The following is a 23,360-nucleotide window of genomic DNA, read 5'->3' as shown; positions in this document are numbered from 1 at the left end:
GAAGCTATACTGATATGCTGATGCGTACGCTTATCTGTCGATTAACACTCAAAAATTTCAAAGCGGAATTTTTCTAAATTGAAACCTTATTTCGTGTGAACGCAACCAACTTCAAGTGGCTTTGAAAACCTTGAAATTAAATGACTTGCATTGTTCCTTATATTATATGTAGAGCTTGTTTGAGTTCCATGCGTTCCAGTGAATTTATTCGAGTTTTACGTAAACTATAATAATTTCATGTTACGTTTCTTGTGTAATTTCACCTTTAATGTATGACGATGTAGAGTCGGTTAAACAAGTTCCCGCAGGCAAACTACGCTTTGCTTCCGGCTGGCCAACTACGGGGAAGGCGCGTGAGCTAAAGCGCTGTATTAAGTTGAGATAAAGAGAGCGAGCTCAATATATGGAGAATAAGAGAAAACGATAAAGCATAGCGCATAAATATACCGTAGCTCACTGATTAATCAGTAGAGCTGCTGACTATGTCGATGTTGTTGCAATTACATATAATGATTTGATACGTGTGGGTTGGTATGCCGCAGTGATAGTTGATATTTTTGAGCACTACAATGACGCTAACGATTACGATGACGGCGACGAAGACGTACTTGGACAGGTACCTACGGCATTTTGAGCAAATGGAGATTCTTACATACAAATTCAACCACTCTTCAGCACGGGTTCGCGCATTATAGGCCAAGCCATGGCAAGCAAGCAATTTATATTTGTATGAAAGTATGTAAGTATATTATGGAAAGTAGAGATGCCTATCCATATAGGTTTATCGTATGTGCGCTAGTTGAGTTTGTATGTCAACCATGTGAGTTTGTGTTTGCGGGAATAAAGAAAAATGCGAAAGAGGAAAATCATTCAAGCGTGGTTTTTCATTCGCCTTCAAATCGCCAACGGCAATTGCAAGGAGCAACGCGACAGCAACCAACAGCCATCCATCCGCCGAGCTGGCAAACCGTCCGACCATCTCAGACCTCAATCATCTATCCTGCGCTTTTCCTCAAGCTAAAATACTCATGCGCGCCCGCCATGTTGTCCGACGTCACCACCCACAGTACCGGCTGTTCAAGCATGTGGCTAAGGACATACACTCACACAAGCATACAGCATGCATTATGTGAGATGTAAGAAAAGTGGCCACCGCGTCATTTAACCGAAGCACACACTCAGTGAACCATAATTTCGCCATCGCCATCGCCATCGCCAAGACCAGTCAACCAAGCAAACAAGCAAATGGCATTTCATCAACCAGCCAACCAAGCAACCAACCATCCGTTCAAGCAGGCCACATAACATCCTGATCACGAACCTGCGAGGCTGCGGGTGTGTGTGTGTTTGGTTGCCACAGTCAACAGAACGGCTCCCCATGTGAGGCTGCCATGTTGCACTCAGCTGCTTTTGTTTCTCTATTGTGGCGAAGAAAGGAAACGTTATGAGTGTATTGCATACTCAGGATATGAAAAGTGGAAACTGAAAACTACTAACTTTTATTCCAGCTACTCCGGTGCTCCTTGTGGCTTATGTCGACAAAAAGTCGAGTACCTCCTGCAGTCTCTGTGCTGATAATGACGGTGCAAATGCATGGGTGTTTCCAAAATGAACTGCAAAAATGTCCCCCCTCAATAACTTAAATTCCACGGTAGAGCTTAGCAGATATCAATTTATTTCTGAAAACAAACAATCGATAAATTTTTGTGTGTACTATATGCATGTCGACGATATATAAAAACCCAAAATGCATGCATATTTCGAAAAAATGTATATAATTTCTTAATACATTTAGAGCATACAGTTTCTTGGAAACCGGAATATATGTTAAGGCAAGATACATATTTGACTTTATTGCAGATTGCAGATGGCATTACACCTAGAGCTAACCGGTTTCTTTGGACACCTTTTATAAGCTTCTCAAAGATTTGGACTCTGGCTTCCAAGGATAAAGTATCATCGCCCCCGCCACTTCGTTGTTCTTCAAGCGGGTAATTGCTATTCGGACTTCTTCATAGTCGGGCAATGCAACATATTCTCCATCATGATCGATTGGAGAATCCGGTTCGCTATCTCGTGGTGTCGTACTTTCACTGTCATTCAGCAGGTTGAAGAAGTGTTTTATGTGGTCAACGACGCACACCCACTTGATATCATTAAGATATATCAATTATTAACCGTTAAATGTATTTGGTCCCACCGTTATTTCGAAAACTTTTAAATGATAGTTGCTAAGTATTTCTATGAGGAGTATTCAAGGTTAAAGTAGTACTGCAGCTAAAAATAGCTTGACAATTTTTTGGATTATTAGAGTACTTCACAAACTGCTTCTCTGTAATGAGGTAGTGAACCAACTGTTGTCGATACCCCAGCTCCTGGCTCTGCTCGGGCTTTGCTGTTCATAATCAATCACGATGTCTAATTAACTGAGTTGTTGAGACATGTTAAGACATTTATCTTCATTAGAATTATTAATAACTGAAACTAGAAACAAGTTATCAACAAAAGTGTCTGAATCCTTATCAAAGCCATAAGGTTATATAATATTCATATGCAAGTATTAATAGATATGGCATTTTTATTCAATTCAGAATTGTTTTGTAATAATTTTTATTTTCTTGAAGTTTACTTTGAACAATTGCATTTATATGTATGAAAACTAAAAACAAATATGAATAAGTGCAAGGTAGTAATTTGGGCTTAATTAAAAAGTACCGTTTCAAAATTTTTATTTAACCTCACTCATTTACCAACTGTCACTCTCAAGCGTTGAAATATATACATAAATAAAAATGTGTATATGTATGATACACGTAACATAATTGCCCTCCAGCACAAAATACCTCCTCATCAACCTACATACACACATGCCGACATTTACACACACACACATAAATAGTAAATTATTATGTTAACTCTCCAATGGATGAACCTGAAAATCTTTATATTGGCCGCTGGCGAAATTTTTGTCCAAACGAGTTCATATGAATATATATATATTTATTCTTTACCATATACATATGTATATTTCTTTACAAAGGTCTCATATATATCATATACATATGTATGTATAATGTTTTTTGTTTGCTTATGCACAGAGTATCTCGGCCATATGTGTATGTAGGTAGGCGGCCCGCGTGCCGTGTTGCCCAGTCGGCTTGGCTAACTCCACTTACCCTGCCGCCTCCTCACTTTGACACTGCTTTATGAGTCCTGTGCTGCGCCTACGGACATGACGTTGGGCAGCCGCCCCCGTACCCGCCCCGCTCACTGCCTATCTCATTTGTACCGGACTGTGCACCTTCTCTCCGATACATCGTCGTCGTATTTAACTGCCCCTTTGTCTCGCTGCGCTGCCGCCGCCGCTGCATACCTCCTTCCAGCACCCTTGCCTTCTTTGTAATTGCTCTCGGCATATTTTGAAATATTTGTAATTTATCTTTATGGCATTTGTATGAAATTTCGTATTTTTCTGGATTTGTTCCGAGCCTAAGTGGGTGAGTAGGAATGTGTGTGTGTGTGTGAGCGAGTACGCCGAGAAGGGGGTCAACACTTTGTGTGTCTGCTTCGGTTCAAAAGGCGTTGTTGGTTGCTTTGACTGTTTGTGTTGCTGCAGCCCACATCACTGACCTGCTCCCCTTCCAATTCCACCGTCACCCACACTCGACGCACATGTGGAACGCCGCCAGCCTACAGGAATCCACTGTGCCCTTACTCCAGCTTGAAATGGCGTGCACCTTTTTCGTTATCACCTGCGGCGTTACCCGCTCAACGCCGGGTTGCCGGTGACCGTTTATATTATTTCATATGCATTATATGTACATATATACATATATATTATTTTGGAATTTATTTGTGTAATTTTAATTCAAGAGCTCAAGAGCGTAGCGGCTTTTCCGAAGTTGCCGCCATGATATGAAAGCCTGTCGGCTAGTAACGCTCGTGCACCTTTTGTGGGGTTACAGTGCTCATAGGTGCATATGTGATATATTACATAAGTGATTACGTTGTGTGTTTACGTTTATCAGGCCGGCTGATGGGTGTGGGTGTGCGACATTAACACACTGCATTTATGTATGATATATCATTTATACTAAAACTGCGAATATATATGCAAGTGTATGTACATATCAATGTTTATTTTCTTGCTGAAGTTTTTATTTTCCCTTCAAATGCTCATTGTGTATTGGCATTAGTTGTTGTTGTTGTTGTTGTTGTATGCGCTAAAGGCTGCTTCAGTTTTGTATTCGAAGCAAATTCGTAGGTTGAGCCATAATCTACACGCCGCTCTCCATTGTTCTACAACAACCACAATAACAAAAAAATACAAAAGCAGATACAAATACAAATAGCCAAAAAAACAACAAACAAACAATGAAACTGCACTTGCAACAACCCTTACACTACTGCTCATTGGCATCCTTTTAGCTTTTGTTGTTACACACTCACACATACACATGAGCGCGTGTGTGTGTGTTTAGCTTCACCTTCAATTGTATATGATCGCTAGCATATGCGTTTGCCCCTCTGTGTTTATGTGTTAATGCAACAACTGCTTTGTGGTATTGTTTCTTTTGCAGTGTTGTTATTGTTATTCTTATATTTTATAGTTATTTTAGCGTGTTTCGCCTTCGTTCTTTGTTCGCCATTCCAACACAATCAAGTGCCGTCGGCGCATATTTACATGTTATTCCAGCTCTCTAAGGTTAGGTTAGAGTTGCGGCAGTTTGGGGATTCACGCTGCCGCTCAGCCCAGCAGCGGAAGCGGCGAACGCGTGGTTACCAGCAACACTGGCGCTTCAAAGTTGCCGCCCCGGGAATTGCATTCCGCTGGCCAAATGACCGAACCGGAATAGCTTTGCGATTGGGGTCCTGCATATATGTTTGTATATGTGTGTGTACCCACTCACTTCAAAACTTAAATTCATAGAATAATACGCTGCAAACACACTCGTCAGCGGAGGATAAATATGCCGCAAATAAATTTCACCTTTGTGTTGATGCGTACGTGTATTTTGATGTTGCTGCCATAGCTGGGGGCTATTTCAGCTATGTTGTTGGAAAATTGCAAAAATATATTTCCATCCAACATACCATAATAAACCCAGTAGTGGATTTCACATGTTCTGGTGGCATATTGTTGTAGTAACGTAAAAACTCAAAAATAATAAGTATCGGTGTTGAGCCACATATATTTACTTTATTGTGGTGATCTTGGTTCACAACATCGAAGTTAAGTTGAAAACCAAAACCCGCAATCATACTTACTTATTTGTTGGTTACAACAAGGATTTTATACCAGTATTTTTATACTCTCACAACAAAATTGCCAAGAGAGTATAATAGTTTTGTTCACATAACGGTTGTTCGTAAGTCATAAAACTAAACGAGTTAGATATAGGGTTATATATATCTAAATGATCAGGATGGCGAGACGAGTTAAATTCCGGATGTCTGTCTGTAACTTGAGTAAAAATTAAGATATCTTGACGAAACTTGGTACACATGTTAAAGTTATATAAGTAAAATTTGGTAACAAAGTATCGCACTATTAAGGACATATTTTAATGTAATTTTTTTCATCAACATCAGAAACACTAAATTTTTTAGAACAAATTGATTAAATCCATATCTCAGGAACTATTCGACCGGTTTAAATTAAATTCGGTATATAATATTCTATTGATCTATTGACACTCTGATAACACGAATGAAAAAGGACGAAATCGGTTCACAACCACGCCACTTCCCATATAACTCAATTTTGAATTACATCCGATTCGTTCACTTTATAATATATATGTACATTAGGAACCAATGAAGATAGCGGAATAAAACTTTACCAAATACTGTATTTGAACTGTGACATCTCTTGTGGAAAAATTGTCGAAATCGGACTTTAACTTTTCAATGCCCCGACTTTATGCCGAATACATTGGTGAAACTGTGTTTTATCTTAATAAAGCTACATATATCAATAAATAGCGAGAGTATCAAAATGTTCGGTTGCATCCGAACTTCGCCTTTCCTTTCTTGCTATCGTTTGGGCGATAAATTTTAGCATAACTTAGGCAACGATTATCAATAAACATATATACTATATTTGAATGGTTTGAAATTTGTTACTCCTAAATTAAATATTTGTTTTTGGAGTTTATGATGTACGATAGTATAACTGACCCGACAGTTAGTGCAGTCAGTTCTTTTCCAACAAACTGATATTAATAATATGATGTTTCTAAATAATATGGGATCTCTAGAGATCCAAACAAATTCTTTGATAAATGTTATACATGACGAATAGATCCGTCAATATGTGTATTTTATGTATGTTAAAACAGCTTCAATTTTCTTGATGTATACATAACAATTTATATTTTCAACGTTCTTTCTAAATATTGGACCAAAAATTTTATTTTTCGAAAACGAACCACAGTGGAACTTCTCTAACTCGAATCACCATAATAATAATATAAAAACTTCGAGTTATAGAAATGTTCATTAAAACATACATTTTTCAAAAAGCTTTAAAATATAGATTTAACCACAGTTTCAGTTATTTACTTCGCAACAAGTTGTATTTAAATACATTAAAACATGTATTTTGTAATTTTGTTTGTTGCAGTTTGCTATTGTTTGGCTTTTGACGTCTATATCTCATGAAATCTATAAGTATAAAATCACGGAAGAGGACGACCTCCACTCCGATGGCAGGATCAAGTGGAAAGTGACCTGGCTTCACTTGGTGTTTCCAGTTGGCGCCAAAAAGCAAAAAGGAGAAACGAGTGGCGCGCTCTGGTGAATTCGGCTATAATCGCTTAAAGCGGTTCCCACGCCAAATATATATATATATAAGTATAAAATCATATTTTTGTTTGCCTCCATACGATATAGAAACACTCTTTTAAAATTCTTCCCTGATAGTAAAATTTTAAATTTTGTACAATGTCCTGGTCGAAAAGTTCGATTCATGTATGAAATTTGACATATATTGCCACTTCAAGAGTTCGAGTTATGGAGAACTTCGAGTTAAGGAAGGAAAGGTTAAGGAAGGTCAAAATAAAAATTTGTAATTGTATATAGAATTTCATATCATGCTTATATCTAAATGAAAATATACCTTCAAATCAGCCAAATTCAAACTCTGTTATAGTTAAGTATATGAACTAATCCATAATCGTATCAGCTCATGTGTTCTCTGAAGAAATTCCTAGAAGAAATCCAACTCGACGGAAAAGGACTGACAATTTTGGAACGATTTTCCAATTTAATCAAAGCAGTGTTTTTGCTCCATATCACTATTTTATGAATCGGTATAAGGCTGATTAATTTCTGACCCAAAACTGACCTTGAAATCGAATGAAATATGTTGGGTTTCGCTTGTGGTTCATATTAGCTGCTAAATGGTTTATAACTACTTTTTTGACTACTGGGTAGCCATTTGATACACACATACATATATAACTACTAAATATATTATGAGTATATTTTTAGTGCGTATTCACAATCAAAGGGGAAGTGTTGGGATTAGGCTTCTTTTATTTTTCCATCATTTACATTGTTGCAGTTTGCTATTGTTTGGCTTTTGACGTCTATATCTCATGCCTTTGTTACACGATTTATGAAATCTATAAGTATAAAATCATATTTTTTGTTTGCCTCCATACGATATAGAAATACTCTTTTAAAATTCTTCCCTGATAATAAAATTTTAAATTTTGTAGGAGGATGGGATCATGTGTAGAAGTTCATGTAAGTGAGGAAAGTTTTTGATTGTCATTCACTTGGGAGTGGCCAGAAACGATTCTTCTCCACATGGTTCAAGTAGCTCACGACTTCCGGTTTTAGACCACGTATCCTCTGGGTAGCCAACAGACATCCGTTTGAAGGCGAGCTAAAGTGGGAAGGCGAAGCCGGCTTATGCGGTTGTGCGTAGGGTTTGGGACCCACCACATAAAAACACCCCCCCATGAAAACTCTACGAAAGCCTCGGATGACACACCCCCCTTTTGATGACGACCCCTGCAAACGTTTTAAGGATAATGATATAAGGGCATGCACCTGGAATGTCCGGACCCTTAATTGGGAAGATGCCTCTGCCCAGCTGGTTTATGTCCTCATACGACTCAAGGCTGACATCACCGCCATCCAAGAAGTGCGATGGACGGTACAAGGACCGAAGAAGGTGGGTCCTTGTGACATCTACTACAGCGGCCATATAAAGGAGCGCAAATTTGGTGTTGGATTTGTGGTGGGAGAGAGACTCCGTCGCCGAGTCCTGGCATTCACCCCGGTGGATGAACGTCTTGCCACAATCCGCATCAAAGCGAGGTTCTTCAACATATCGCTGATTTGCACCCACGCCCCAACGGAAGAGAAGGACGATGTGACCAAAGATGCTTTCTATGAGCGCCTAGAACGCACCTATGAGCGCTGCCCCCGCCACGATGTCAAAATCGTGCTTGGCGATTTTAACGCCAGGGTGGGTAAAGAAGGTGTCTCTGGCACAACAGTCGGAAAATTCAGCCTCCATGACGAAACATCGCCAAACGGCCTGAGGCTGATCGACTTCGGTGGGGCCCGAAATATGGTCGTCTGTAGTACCAGATTCCAGCATAAGAAAATACATCAAGCTACTTGGCTGTCTCCTGATCGAAACACGCGGAACCAAATCGATCACGTTGTGATAGACGGAAGACATGTCTCCTGTGTTTTAGACGTGCGTACGCTCCGAGGACCAAATATAGACTCGGACCATTATCTGGTCGCAGCGAAGATACACACCCGCCTCTGTGCAGCAAAGAACGCCCGTCAACAAACACAAGGAAGGTTCGACGTCGAAAAGCTGCAATCGCAACAGAGAGCCACGAAATACTCTACTCGACTTGCACTCCTGCTCTCTGAGAGCACTCATCAGCATCTCGGTATAAGGGAACTGTGGAACGGCATCTCAAACTCACTGCGTACCGCTGCAGCCGAAACAATTGGTTTTCGGCAACGACAAAAAACAAGCTGGTACGATGAGGAGTGCCGTCTCGCAGCGGAGAGAAAACAGACTGCCTACCTCGCAACGTTGCAAACGACCACAACACGTGCGGGATGGGATAGATACCGAGAGCTGAAGAGGGAAGCGAGACGCATCTGCAGACAAAAAAAGAAAGAGGCCGAAATGCGTGAGTACGCTGCGTGAGTAAGCTGGCAGACAGAGGGAATGCTCGAAAATTTTATGAAAAAATGAAGCGACTTAACGAAGATTTCAAGACCGGAGCATCCTCATGTAGAGATCAAGGTGGTAATATGGTAACCGATGTCCAGGGCATACTGGGAGTATGGAGGGAACACTTCTCCGACCTGGTGAGAGTACAACACCAGGATGAATCGATGACGATGGAACAGATGTTCCATTACCCGACCATGAAGAAATTCGAATAGCATTTACCCGTTTGACAGCACGAAAAGGAGCTGCCTTTAAGCCGCGATGTCTGAATTTGGTATCCCCGCAAAACTAATACGGCTGTGTAAGTTGACGTTGAGCAACACCAAAAGCTCCGGCATGATTGGGAAGGACCTCTCCGAGCCGTTCGGTACCAAACGAGGTTTCAGACAAGGTGACTCACTATCGTGCGACTTCTTTAACCTGATGCTGGAAAAAATTATAAGAGCTGCAGAGCTAAATAGAGAAGGTACAATATTCTACAAGAGTGTACAGCTCCTGGCTTACGCCGATGATATTGATATCATCGGAGGCAACAACCGCGCCGTTTGTTCTGCTTTTTCCCGCATGGATAAGGAGGCGAAGCGAATAGGTCTGGAGGTGAATGAGGACAAGACGAAATATCTCCTGTCATCAAGCAAACAGTCGGCGCATTCGCGTCTTGGCTCCCACGTCACTGTTGACAGTCATAACTTCGAGGTCGTAGATAATTTCGTATACCTGGGAACCAGCATCAACAAAACGAACAATGTCAGCCTCGAAATCCAGCGCAGAATAACTCTTGCCAACAGGTGCTACTTTGGACTGAGTAGGCAATTGAACAGTAAAGTCCTCTCTCGACGAACCAAAATCAAGCTCTACAAGTCGCTTATCATTCCCGTCCTGCATTACTGTGCAGAAGCTTGGACGATGTCAGATGAGACGACACTAGGAGTTTTCGAGAAGAAAATTTTGCGCAAGATTTATGGTCCTCAGAACATTGGCAACGGCGAATACCGCAGACGATGGAACGATGAGCTGTACGAGTTATACGACGACATTGACATAGTTCAGCGAATAAAAAGACAGCGGCTACGCTGGCTAGGTCATGTTGTCCGAATGGACGAAAACACTCCAGCCCTGAAAGTGTTCGATGCAGTACCCGCCGGAGGAAGCCGAGGAAGGGGAAGGCCTCCACTCCGTTGGAGGGACCAGGTGGAGAGCGACCTGGTTACACTTGGGATCTCCAACTGTCGCCGAACTGCAAAGGAGAGAGAGAGGTGGCGCACTATCGTCGATTCGGCTATAACCGGCTAAACGGTTGCAACGCCAATCACATACATACATTGACATGTGTGCGTACATATGTGTTTTTTCATCTCATAATAGCTCTGCAATGCGCAGTTTAAAGTGTTTACCCTACCGCATGACCACAATTGATTTTTCTTTATTTCTTATTTAGCGATTGGGGCATTCTGATGCAATTTTTTATCCTTGAGTCGCAGTGTGGAGCTTAGTCCACTTAAAGTATGCTCGATTAGTACTAAGAGGGATTATTTAAGAAAACAATAACTCACACCAAATATTGCTCATAAAAACGGAGGCCTACGGGTTCACTAGTAGTATTAAAGAATTGTAGGACCACTTCACATAAGAGAATGGGGTTTTACTAGAAGATGAAAGGGTTATATGAAAATATCTAATATCCGCTTAGCTATATCACTAATTTAGTATGAACTAGTTGTTTCTTTACTTTAAAATTTTCAGTTAATTTAAAATATTAAAATAATCATTCGAATATGAAATAAAATGTATATTTCACGGAGTACTTACTTCTTCTGCAAATATTTCGAAAATTTTTACTTGAATTCATTAAAATTAATACTCAAGCATTCAAATGAAGAACACATTAATATTACATCGCTCTTTCATATTCTTCTGCGATTCTGCAGCATTCTTGTAATATTTTAAACATCGTGGGAATATCTCACTGATAATATTTGTCAAATGTCAAATGAGTAGAATGATTGGCATTCAGTTGAGTTTTACACATTTTTTACGTTACCAACCATTCCTGCAGGAAATATACAACTGCTGTTAACTACCGACTGGCGCTGTCTTCAGTTAGTTAAGAATTACAAATGTTGCTCTCAAATAATCTCCATTTTGTATATTTCGAAAGTCTATAACTATGGAAACTAAGATAAGTACAACTCCACCAAAATATTCAGGAAAAGAGATTTTTTCATTGACCCTATAGACATTTTGTTGTGAATTTTGTGTTCTTTCAGCGTGTTTACCTGGAACTCATAAATTGTTCTAACAGAGTTCATTCTGGTAAAACGGATTCTATAAAAAAATTATTTACTCTACAAAGAGTCTTTATTATTATATATGTAAAGTGAACTTGTATTACCGTTAAATTCCCAGTTGTTGAAGGACACGAAAGAGTAAGAATGCGAAATGAGACTACAACATTCTCTGCAGGGATGATTTTGAATGCTAAAGCTTAATAGCATCGCGCTAATTCAAAATATTTAATAGCCATATGTATATGTGTTTACATGTGTAACAAGGATGTATGTGTGTTGAGCAAATAAAATGAAAAGCTATCAACTTTTTTCCACCAATTGCACAATAAACTCAACACCTGACTGCGCTTGGCGATTAGAAATTGTGGGCGGTGTGCATATAGCAAAGCTTCCGTAACAGGCAACACCCTAATATACATTTGTTTGCCGATGTGAGTAACAGGCTATTAAAATAAATTACAATTTATCTATATGTAAAAATCGAGAACAGCCCGCCTATAACGGTGCATAGGATTAGGCGTTGCGACTACATGCTTATGGTGTAATTAACAAGTATTTTAATTACAATAAGCCCATAGCAGCGCGTATTTATCGCTGTACAAAACACGGAAGGCATATGAATGACAACAATTTAGCATATTTTTAGGTGTTAAATGGACACATGCATTCGAACGCACACAAACATTTTTGGGTACATTTTATGCCAGGATATTTGTTGGAAACGTGACTCGGGTGTATTTTAAATTGCTGAACTCTTTCGGTTAAGTGGTTACGCCACCCTGAACGCATGAAAATCGGATGGTTTTTAGGAATGCTTTTGACAAAACTATTTGAGGTAGCACTTCTCTACATTTTACATTTGCTAATTTTATACATATCTTAAGCTTTATAAATACATATTAAAACAAGTAAGGAAAGGCTAAGTTCGTGTGCAACCAAACATTTTATACTCTCGCAATTTATTTAGAGATTTACCTATATTTTCGGTAAAAAAATTACCCTTAGGCACTGAGTTCTACATGTTTGATATCAGGAGCCTTGAAAAGTCATGGTTCGATTTTGACAATTTTTCCCCAAGTGATGTCACAGCTCAAATACAGTATTTGTGTAAAGTTTTATTTCGCTATCTTTTCGGTTCCTTATGTATACATTATAAAGTGAACGAATCAGAAGGATTCAAAATTGAGTTATATGGGAAGTAGGCGTATTTGTGAACTGATTTCGCCCATATTCCACCAGTGTCATCAGGGTGTCAAGAAAATATTATATACCGAATATCATTGAAATCTGTCGAGTAGTTCTTGAGATATGGTTTTTGACCCATAAGTGGGCGACGCCACGCCTATTTTCCATTTTGTAAAAAAATCTCAGTGCAGCTTCCTTCTGCCATTTCTTATGTAAAATTTGGTGTTTCTGACGTTTCTCGTTAGTGAGTTAACGCACTTTTAGTCATTTTCAACCTAACCTTTGTATGGGAGGTGGGCGTAGTTATTATCCGATTTCTTTCATTTTTGGACTGTAAAAAGAAACGACTGCAGAAAATTTGGTTTATATAGCTATATTGGTTTACAAGATATATACAAAAAACCTATTTGGAGGCGGGGTCACGCCCACTTTTCCAAAAAAAATTACATTCAAATGTGCCCCTCCCTATTGCGAGCCTATGTTCTAAATTTTATTTTCATAACTTTATTTATGGCTTAGTTACAGCTCTTTATATGTTTTTGGTTATTGTCATTTTGTGGTCGTGGCAGTGGTCCGATTCCGCCCATCTTCGAACTTAACCTTCTCATGGTGCCAAGGAACACGTGTTCCAAGTTTCATTAAGATATCTTAATTTTTACTCAAGTTACAGCTTGCACGGACGGACAGACGGACAGACGGACGGACGGACGGACAGACAGACATCCGGATTTGAACTTTACTCGTCACCCTGATCACTTTGGTATATATAACCCTATATCTAACTCGTTTAGTTTTAGGACTTACAAACAACCGTTATGTGGACCAAACTATAATACTCTCTTAGCAACTTTTGTTGCGAGAGTATAAAAAATCTGAGTGCAGCTTCTTTCTGCCATTTTTTCTGTAAAATTTACGTTAACTGTTCGTTAGTCAGTTAACACACGTTTAGTAATTTTCAACCTAACCTTTGAATGGGATGTGGGCGTGGTTATTATCCGATTTCAACTAGTTTAATGGTGTGTGGTGGGATACATAATGGAAACGACTGCAGAAAGTTTGGTTTATATAGCTTTATTGGTTTGCGAGATACGTACATAAATCTTATTTGGGAGTGGAGCCACGCCCAATTCCCCAAAAAATACATCCAAATATACTCCTGCCTAGTGCGATCCTTTTTACCAAATGTTACTTTTATAACTTTATTTATTTATTTATATGTGTACCAAATTTCATCAAGATATCTCAATTTTTACTCAAGTTATCGCTTGCACGATCAAACGGACGGACAGACATCCGGATTTCAACTCTTCTCGTCATCCTGATCATTATATCATTGATTACAGTGGAACTTATCTAACTCGAAACACTATAATCCACAAAAAAATTTCGAGTTTGAGAGACTTCTGGTTATATAATTTCTCAAAAAGCTGGAAAATATAGATTTATACACAGTTTTAATTAAATACATTAAAACATGTATCCTGTAATTTTGTTTGTTGCACTTTGCTTTTGTTTGGCTGTTGACGTCTGTATCTCATGCCTTTGTTACACGATTTATGAAATCTATAAGTGTAATATCATATTTTTTATTCCCCTACATACGATATAGAGTGACTCTTTTCATATCCAGCATTGATAGTAAAATTTTAATTTTTTTTCCCTTACCAAAAAGTTCGATTTATGGAAGGAAATTTGTTTGAAAGTTGCTTCTATTGTCACTTCAAGAGTTCGAGTTATGGCGAACTTCGAGTTATAGAAGTTCGAGTCATGGAAGTTCTACTGTATTTAATCCTATATCTAACCCTTTTATTTCTGGGTGACACAAACAACCGTTATGTGAACAAAACAAAGATTCCTTTTTTGTAACTTTGTTTCGATAGTATAAAAATTGTTGTTGTTGAATGTAAACTTTGAAATTAAGCCAAAAAAATAAATTTTTTTTGAAATTTCAGTGTGGCGTAACCCCCCTGAAAACCTTCAAAATAGTTTCATATAAGTAAATATGGAGTCTACAATATAAATATGTTCACTAAAACAATGAATATTATTTCCCTATTTCTCTAAGCACAATATTATGAAAAAAAACTTATCTGCTTTCTTTACAAAAAAAATATTACGCACGAGTACAAAAAAAATCGTCAATACCGACTCATGTTAAGCTGAATAACAGAAATCAATTCAATTATTATATAAAAGCAACAGTAAATTGCAGAACATTTTATTATTTCTAATTAAATCTGGAAAACGACAAATAACTAAGCGCAAAATTACTTTAAAGACATAAAATTCGACATAATTGGTCATGGTATCGTTCATTCACAACATGTTGAACAGATTATAAAAGTTTTGTTCAAACGGTTGTTTGTTACACCTAAACTAGAACTATTCACCAAATTTCGACCGATTATGGTAAATAATATTCTCTTGACACCCTAATATTACGGATGGAAAAAATATACCATAATTTTGCATTCCATCCGATTCGATTATTTTCAATATATGTATATGTACATCAAGAACCAATGAAGATATCGGAATAAAACTATGCTCTAATACTAATACTAAATGATTCAAATTTGTCGAACGTAAGAATCTCAGTGCCTATGAATAATTTTTTATCGAAAATATAGATTAATTCCTCAGATATTCTAAATAAATTCAGAATAGATTTGTTCATTTTAGTAATGTGTTAATAAGCAAAAAATTGTATAATGAGGTAATCCCCAATCATATATCAAATATCTACAAATGCGATATGTTGTGATACTAACAAAGTGAATTAATTATGCCCATTACTCCTCATTCTAGTGAGGTCAACGCAATAGATAAGAATGTGCTGGATTGTGTCGAAACCACTTGTGAGATGGTATTCCCTGGAGATATGTATGTTGTAATTAAGCATATATTCAGCTCCTTAAGTAAAACATCGTGGTTACTGGCAAAGTATCTTAATTAGTAGTAGAGAATCGAACAAACTATACCAATTGTTCAAACAGACAACCAGCAGCAATATTGCAATTCAATTCTCTATTTAAGATTCCAATCATCTTTTCAATTAGTAAGATTATCTAATATCTTAGCAGTTCAGTCGGAAGTGCATATTTTTCTAAAATCACTTATTCACACGTGCCTTGCTATGATTAATGTTATGTGAAAAAGACAATAAGAAACGCTTCTGTTTTACGGGATAGTGTAAGAAATTAATTTTTCAAACGCGATGGATCCAAATAATTGAATATTTAAGAGATGATAGAGGTCAGCTTTATTAAATAAATTTAATAAATTCCTATCACAATAAATTTACTTAAATTTAAACAAAACCCGTGCTTTAAAACGCAGCTTATTTAATATTAATATTTAGCGCTCAGTAAAGTGTTTCGCCTGCAATTCATTAACAGTTGTCAAAATACACATGTGAAAGCAATTATTTAACACATACGGCATAATCTTGCGAATAAATATACCCAAAGCCATATAATTGTAACGCGCCTGTATCGATGCAAATTTTCTAAACACATGAAATTTTGCACCATTTTCAATTTATTATTTATTTGCATGCAAATTTTTGCAAATTGATTGTTTTTTTTTTGGACTTTTACTTTGTAAATTTACCTGCCAGTTGAAATGGCGTTTGTAACACGCCCTAGCGACCACTGCAGTGTTTTGCATTCTTTTGACGCCAGTTTTCAATATTCTAACACTAATATATTTGCGAGTGCCCAGCAGTAAATACAACAGTTCCCATGCATTGACAGAAATCACGCTTTGAAGGCAGTACTGGTCCGAACATAATCTGCAGTAGTTACACTGCAAGCGCTGGTTTGAGTGAAGAAAGCAGCAGCTTTCCATGACGCAAATATTCTCGCTTAATTTAACAGATATTTTACGGTAATATCGTTATAAGAGAAAAGTCAGCGAACGACGATGTTCATTTTAATTGGTATATGGGGTCTAGACCAAGATTTATAAAGTAAAAGAAATATTGTTCAATATCAGCAGTATAAATTCAATATGAAATTCGGAAATATTATACGATATTATAATAACTAACGCGTTGACCGATATGTTCATTCGAAAGATTTCACTTTATGCAAAATTTCGAAAAAATGTTCGGGTCCGATGCACTGCTAGGTCTACATTTTACTATTTACATGGATAAATAAATAAATGAAAATGATTAATGCAACGGCACGCCGCAGTGTTTACTTTACGCTATGCGAAACGCGAAATTCCAGCGCAGTTCGTTATTGCCACATTTGCACGCACATAAAATTGCAAGCGCACTCCATACAAATACCATATAAACACAAATATGTTTCTAAGTGTGTATACACATGTGACCACCAACTATTATTTTGTTTTCATTGTTGCTTTGCTGCCAGAAATTTCTATATTTTACGCTGTTTATATTTACGCCACATTCTAAATTTCCTTCGCACACAAACACAGGCGAATCAACGCCTGAATTCCCCCTCAAACAAACTACCGTTATTTGCCTCTCGTGGTTTCACCTTCGCGCATTTGCATTTTCATTGGAAATTGTAAATAATTAAAATTTTTACAGTGAAAATATTTCATATACTATTGAAATAAATTCGTATTGGCAGTCGTGTTAGCGAAGTGGACTTAGTGAATGACTACCACGAAATGGTTTAGAAGTTTGACTTATTATTTTGGCACAGGAGTATATTATAAGGGAAAGATTCCCCTTGTATTATTTAGAATATTTAAAAGATTTACTGATATTTAGGGTAAAAACTACCCACAGGATCTGAGGTCCGAATTTTCAGTATATTGGGCCTTGAACAATTATAGTCTGTAAAAAATAGGCGCGATATGCCCATTATTCCATATTTTACATCAATTTGAGGCACTTCTTCTATAAAATATTTTCTATCAAATGTTGTTCCTAGTTCTTTCACTAGTGAGTTACACACTTTTACTATTTTTCCACATTTTAGTATTGCATTGGGGAGTTTTACTCCATAAAATGATTCACACCTTACAATGAAGTATCAAAAGGAAATATTACTAGTAAGTCCGTTGATAAAGATTCAGTAGTATGCCATATACAAATCTATATACAACAAGTAAGGAAGGGCTAAGTTCGGGCGTAACCAACGGTATATACTCTCGCAATTTATTTATTTAATTTTATTAAGAGAAAACACAATTTGATCTATATATTCGTCACAAAGTCCGCTAGAGTAACGAATATTTTTTTATTGTATATGGGGGTTGGAGTAATTCCTGAACCGATTTTACTATTTTTCTTGGTTCTGAGTTCTGAGAAAGTTATCGTCATTTTGGATATAAAATTATCCACTGACACAGAGATCTTCACGTTCGACATCTGTGACCTTAAAATGTATAGTCCGATCTCGACGATTTTTAAAGGAGTGATGCCACACCTCAAATTCAGTATTTGTGGATAGTTTTACTCTGGGATCTTCATTGGTTCGTGATGTATGTATTGTAAAGTGAACGAATCAGATGGAATTCCAAATCGTGGTATAGTGAAAGGAGGCGTGGTTGTTAGTTGATTTCGCACATTTTCTATCGGTAACATCAGAGTGTCAAGAAAAAATCACATAGAAATCGGTTGAATAGTTCCTGAGATATGGTTTTTGACCCAACGCCACGCTCATTTTCCTCTGTAAAACCTGGTGTTTCTGACTTTTTCGTAGGTGCTTTAACGCAATTGTAGTTGTTTTCAACATAAGATTTGTATGGGAGGTGGGTTATTATCCGATATCACCCATTTTAATGGAGTAAGAAAAATGACTGCAGTAAGTTTGGTTTATAAAGCATTAGCAGTTCGCGAGATATATATAAAATCACTTATTGTGATCATTTACACAAAATTTATTTTTCATAGCTTTTGGGTGGCTTAGTTAGAGCACTTTATAGGTTTTCATTGTTTCATTAAGATATCTCAAGTTTTACTCGTCACCCTAATCACTTTGATATATGTATCTATTTCGTTTATATCAAGGTGACACAAACAACCTGGTGGGCAAAATTAAATATTATAGTCTCTGTGAACCATGTTCTTCTTCTTCTGGACTGGCGTAGACACCGCTTACGCGGTTATAGCCGAGTCCACAACAGCGCACCACGCATCTCTCCTTTTGGCAGTTTGGCGCCAATTGGTAATACCAAGTGAAGACAGGTCCTTCTCCACCTGGTCCTTCCATCGGAGTGGAGGTCTCCCTCTTCCTCGGCTTCCACCAGCGGGTACTGCAACTTTCAGAGCTGAGGCACTTTCGTCCATTCGAACAACATGACCCAGCCAGCGTAGCCGCTGTCTTTTTATTCGCTGGGCTATGTCTATGTCGTCGAACAACACTTACAGCTCATCATTCCATCTTTTGCGGTATTCGCCGTTGCCAATGTTTAAGGGACCATACTCCTAGTGCCGTCTCATCGGATGTTGACGCCGTCTACGCTTCTGCACCATAAAGTAGGACGGGAATGATGAGGGACTTGTAGAGTTTAGTTTTTGTTCGTCGAGAGAGGACTTTACTTTTCAATTGCCTACTCAGTCCATAGTAGCACCTGTTGGCAAGAGTGATTCTGCGTTGGATTTCAAGGCTGACATTATTATCGGTGTTGATGCTGGTGCCCAGTTATATGAAATTATCTACAACTTCAAAGTTATGAATGTCAACAGTGACGTGGGAGCCAAGACGCGAATGCGCTGACTGTTTGCTTGATGACAGGAGATATTTCGTCTTGTCCTCGTTCGCCACCAGACCCATTCGCTTCGCTTCTTTATCCAGGCGGGAAAAAGTAGAACTAACGGCGCGGGTGTTGTTTCCAATGATATCGATATCATAGGCGTACGCCAGTAGCTGTACACTCTTATAGAAGATTGTACCTTCTCGGTTTAGCTCTGCAGCTCTTATAATTTTTTCCAGCATCAGGTTAAAGAAGTCGCACGATAGTGAGTCACCTTGTCTGAAACCTCGTTTGGTATCGAACGGCTCGGAGAGGTCCTTCCCAATCATGACGGAGCTTTTGGTGTTGCTCAACGTCAACTTACACAGCCGTGTTAGTTTTGCGGGGATACCAAATACAGACATCGCGGCATAAAGGCAGCTCCTTTTCGTGCTGTCGAAAGCAGCTTTAAAATCGACAAAAAGGTGGTGTGTGTCGATCCCCTTTTCACGGGTCTTCTCCAAGATTTGGCGCCAGCTTATCAAGCTCTTCGTACTCACGCATTTCGGCCTCTTTATTTTTTGTCTGCAGATGCGTCTCGCTTCCCTCTTCAGCTCTCGGTATCTATCCCATCCCGCACGTGTTGTGGTCGTTTGCAACGTTGCGAGGTAGGCAGTCTGTTTTCTCTCCGCTGCGAGACGGCACTCCTCATCGTACCAGCTTGTTTTTTGTCGTTGACGAAAACCAATTGTTTCGGCTGCAGCTGTACGTAAGGAGTTTGATATGCCATCCCACAGTTCCCTTATACCGAGATGCTGATGAGTGCTCTCAGAGAGCAGGAGTGCAAGTCGAGTAGAAAATCGGTTGTGATTGCAGCTTCTCGATGTCGAACATTCCTTGTGTTTGTTGACGTGTGAGCTTTTCCGGGGACAGCCAAGTAGCTTGATGTATTTTCTTATGCTGAAATCTAGTACTACAGACGACCATATTTCGGGCCACGGCGAAGTCGAACAGCCTCAGATCGTTTGTTGAAGAACCTCGCTTTGATGCGGATTGTGGCTAGACGTTCATCCACCGGAGTGAATGCCAGGACTCGACGACGGAGTCTCTATCCCACCACGAATCCCACACCGAATTTGCGCTCCTTTATATGGCCGCTGTAGCAGAAGTCACAAGGATCCACCTTCTTCCGTCCTTGTCCCATCCATCGCATTTCTTGGATTGCGGTGATGTCAGCCTTTATTATCATTGGTTATTCGTTTACAGCATAAGCGGGATTCGCCTTCCCACTTTAGCTCGCCTCCAAACGGATGTCTGTTGGCTACCCAGAGGATACTAGGTCTAAGACCGGAAGTCGTGAGCTGCTTGAGCCACATGCAAAAGAATCGTTCCTGGCCACTCCCAAGTGAATGACAGTCAGAAACCTTCCTCACTTACGTGAACTTCCATCCTCCATATGACTTTGCACCATGTTGCTAGAGTATAAAAACATATCTTCGTTAGACCACTTTCAAACGAGAATACTATTGTCTCGGAAACTCCTGGATTATTGAAAAGGGGGCGGGAGAATGGTGAATCGCGATAAGTCTGTCTTGTTCGACGAAACTCTTTGTGTTCTTGTTCGTAACAGTTCGATGCGACTTAATTCGGCATTTCTTTTCATTTTTGAATTCCAGGATTAAAAAATTACTTAAAAAGCGACCAAGTTCAGTGATGCTGACGAAGTCATTATACCTGTAACAAGTGCTCCAAAAAGACTTTCCACTCCGACTATAGGGTCGCGCGCTTTTTCACATAGAATTATATCTAAAGTTAAATTCATATTAACTTAGTCGAAATGTTTTCTGCAGACTATGCAGGTCCTTGGCCCGGCCCTGTTGCTGGCATGAAATAATTGTGGCTCAAAATTTAGCTCTTTAATTTCTTGAATGGAAAACATGTTTTTGACTTCTGTTATTCTGATATGAATATTCCAGATTGGCTTTGAATGTGGAGCAGCTTGATTTCAGATCTTTGGAAATTTTTCACTGTACATACATATGTATGTACCCAATTTGATACTTTAATACGGCTGGCTGTCTTCTTCTTCTTCTTGGATAGTCATAACTGTTTTATGGTGAAATTGCCATTTCACTTCAACCAATTTTTTGGTGGAATTATTTTCCTTAATTCGTTTATCGTTCTAGTTTAAGTTTTTGACGTGCTAGAAAAAAGAAATAATTTATCAACATGATGATAACTCCAACTCTTCTATCACAATCCGTAGTGGTTTGACTCCGATAACAAATTAATGACTTTAAGTACGGGTTTGTACATTTTCAATGTGTAATTTGTTTGAGGCCGAATGTTATCAAATTAATTAAAAAGTTAGGAAAATCTTCCATCGACTGAACTATTTAGATATTTTAATTGAGTTAAGATTATTCCCGTCTATTATCTGCTACAGATATACAGGAGAATATACACGTATATCAAAATCTTTCTATAAATACCTTTGAAAACACCGGCAACCCAATTTCAAAATAATTCCCCGCATACAAAATTATTGGCTCCTTCAAAGACTCCATGTAGGTAAAAATAAGGCGTCTATTATACACAAACATTCCCGTCCAATTGCAGTTGTAGAGATGGCTGCTCAAACTCTGTGATTCTATGGTTATTTCGTTGGCGTAATAACACGGCAGAAATATCTGCATAGGCATGGCTATGGCATATTGCACGTAGGCCAAAAAACGAGACGGGTCCTCACCAAAGCCCCTCTACAGAATGTTAACTGTTTTTAATTACTTGACTTAGTGTGGGAATAAGAAAAGTACTTACGTGTTGTAGAGAGTAAATAGTGAAACAAATGATGAGAGAACTGAATATAATCTGTGTGAGCACAGGTAGCATTATGATTCTCTCACAACCTTTGGCCATACTAAAGAATTCGACATATTAATCGACCATTCTGAATTTTTATTTTTTCATTTTATTCAAAACTCACCACTTAACCCGTTGATGGAGTTTTATTATGCTTTCAAGCTCGCTGGTGATCTCTCCGTCGTTCTCTTGAGCACCCAATCGCTCCATTCGCATGCCAATGAGACGCATGACAACAAATTCATACACGTAAATTGGACATGCAGGGTTCGCGCGCCAACCTGCTGGCAACCAGATGGGAATGGGCAGTGTAATTGTGTCCTTAAAAAAATTCCGCACAAAGAAAACCACAACGAGCAATGGCTGATCGCCGTATAGCCGATTAAAACCCGGCGAAAGGACCGCTGTGCGCCTCGCCACATCTTTTGTTCCGCCACTGTCTTTAAAAACATATCGCTACTGTCCCATTCAAAAAGCAACTCATTAGCTCATTAGAAAAATGTATAGTGCCAAATATTGACAACTTTTATGTTGAGACAGGTTTCAGTGATTACAAGCGCCAACTCATGGAACACTATATATCTTCACTAAGTATGATTTCGATCCACATGAGCAGTGTAAAGTTAAATGTCATCGTAATATTCAATGTGAGTTGATAATACCGATAATATCGTCCAAAAAACGTTGAAGCGTTACGAGCCACAGGCCAGAGTCCATAAACAATTAGATCCTTTATCAGAAATCGCAACCCTGCAATTCTATCACAAAACATGATGCGAGTTTGAAGTGTTTGATGCTATTGTTAAATGTACTTCTGTACCTGTCTGAATTTGTTTATATACCTAGTTGTTTAAATCAAATTGTATAATTTTTAATAGACCGGTGTCCGCCACAATTTATTTATTGTATTTATGCACCACTGCTCCAAAGATCTGGTTGCGTTCTCATTATTCTACAAACATCAACATATCATAAAATTTCTTAATACTTGATCAATAGAGCTTACAAAACAATCAAGATCCTCCAAAGGACATACAAAGGTGGCGTTTATTTTATTCGTTTGTCGAGTAAAATAAAAGCATACGCCACAATTTGGTGAGAAACTCGGCCAAAATCCAGCAAAGTTGTATACACCAGTTGGCGGCATT

The 23,360-nt window shown here is 38.5% G+C and overlaps 1 pseudogene; it reads right to left on the bottom strand.

Moving 5' to 3' along the window:
- Positions 1–240: 240 nt before the first annotated feature.
- Positions 241–22,984, bottom strand: LOC128922549 (odorant receptor 94a-like; annotated as a pseudogene).
- Between the last annotated feature and the right edge of the window lie 376 nt (positions 22,985–23,360).

This window comes from Zeugodacus cucurbitae, chromosome 6, assembly GCF_028554725.1.
Source record: "Zeugodacus cucurbitae isolate PBARC_wt_2022May chromosome 6, idZeuCucr1.2, whole genome shotgun sequence".
NCBI lineage: Eukaryota > Metazoa > Arthropoda > Insecta > Diptera > Tephritidae > Zeugodacus > Zeugodacus cucurbitae.
The sequence above is the reverse complement of the archived record's forward strand: the minus strand, read 5'-3'. Positions and strand labels throughout refer to the sequence as shown.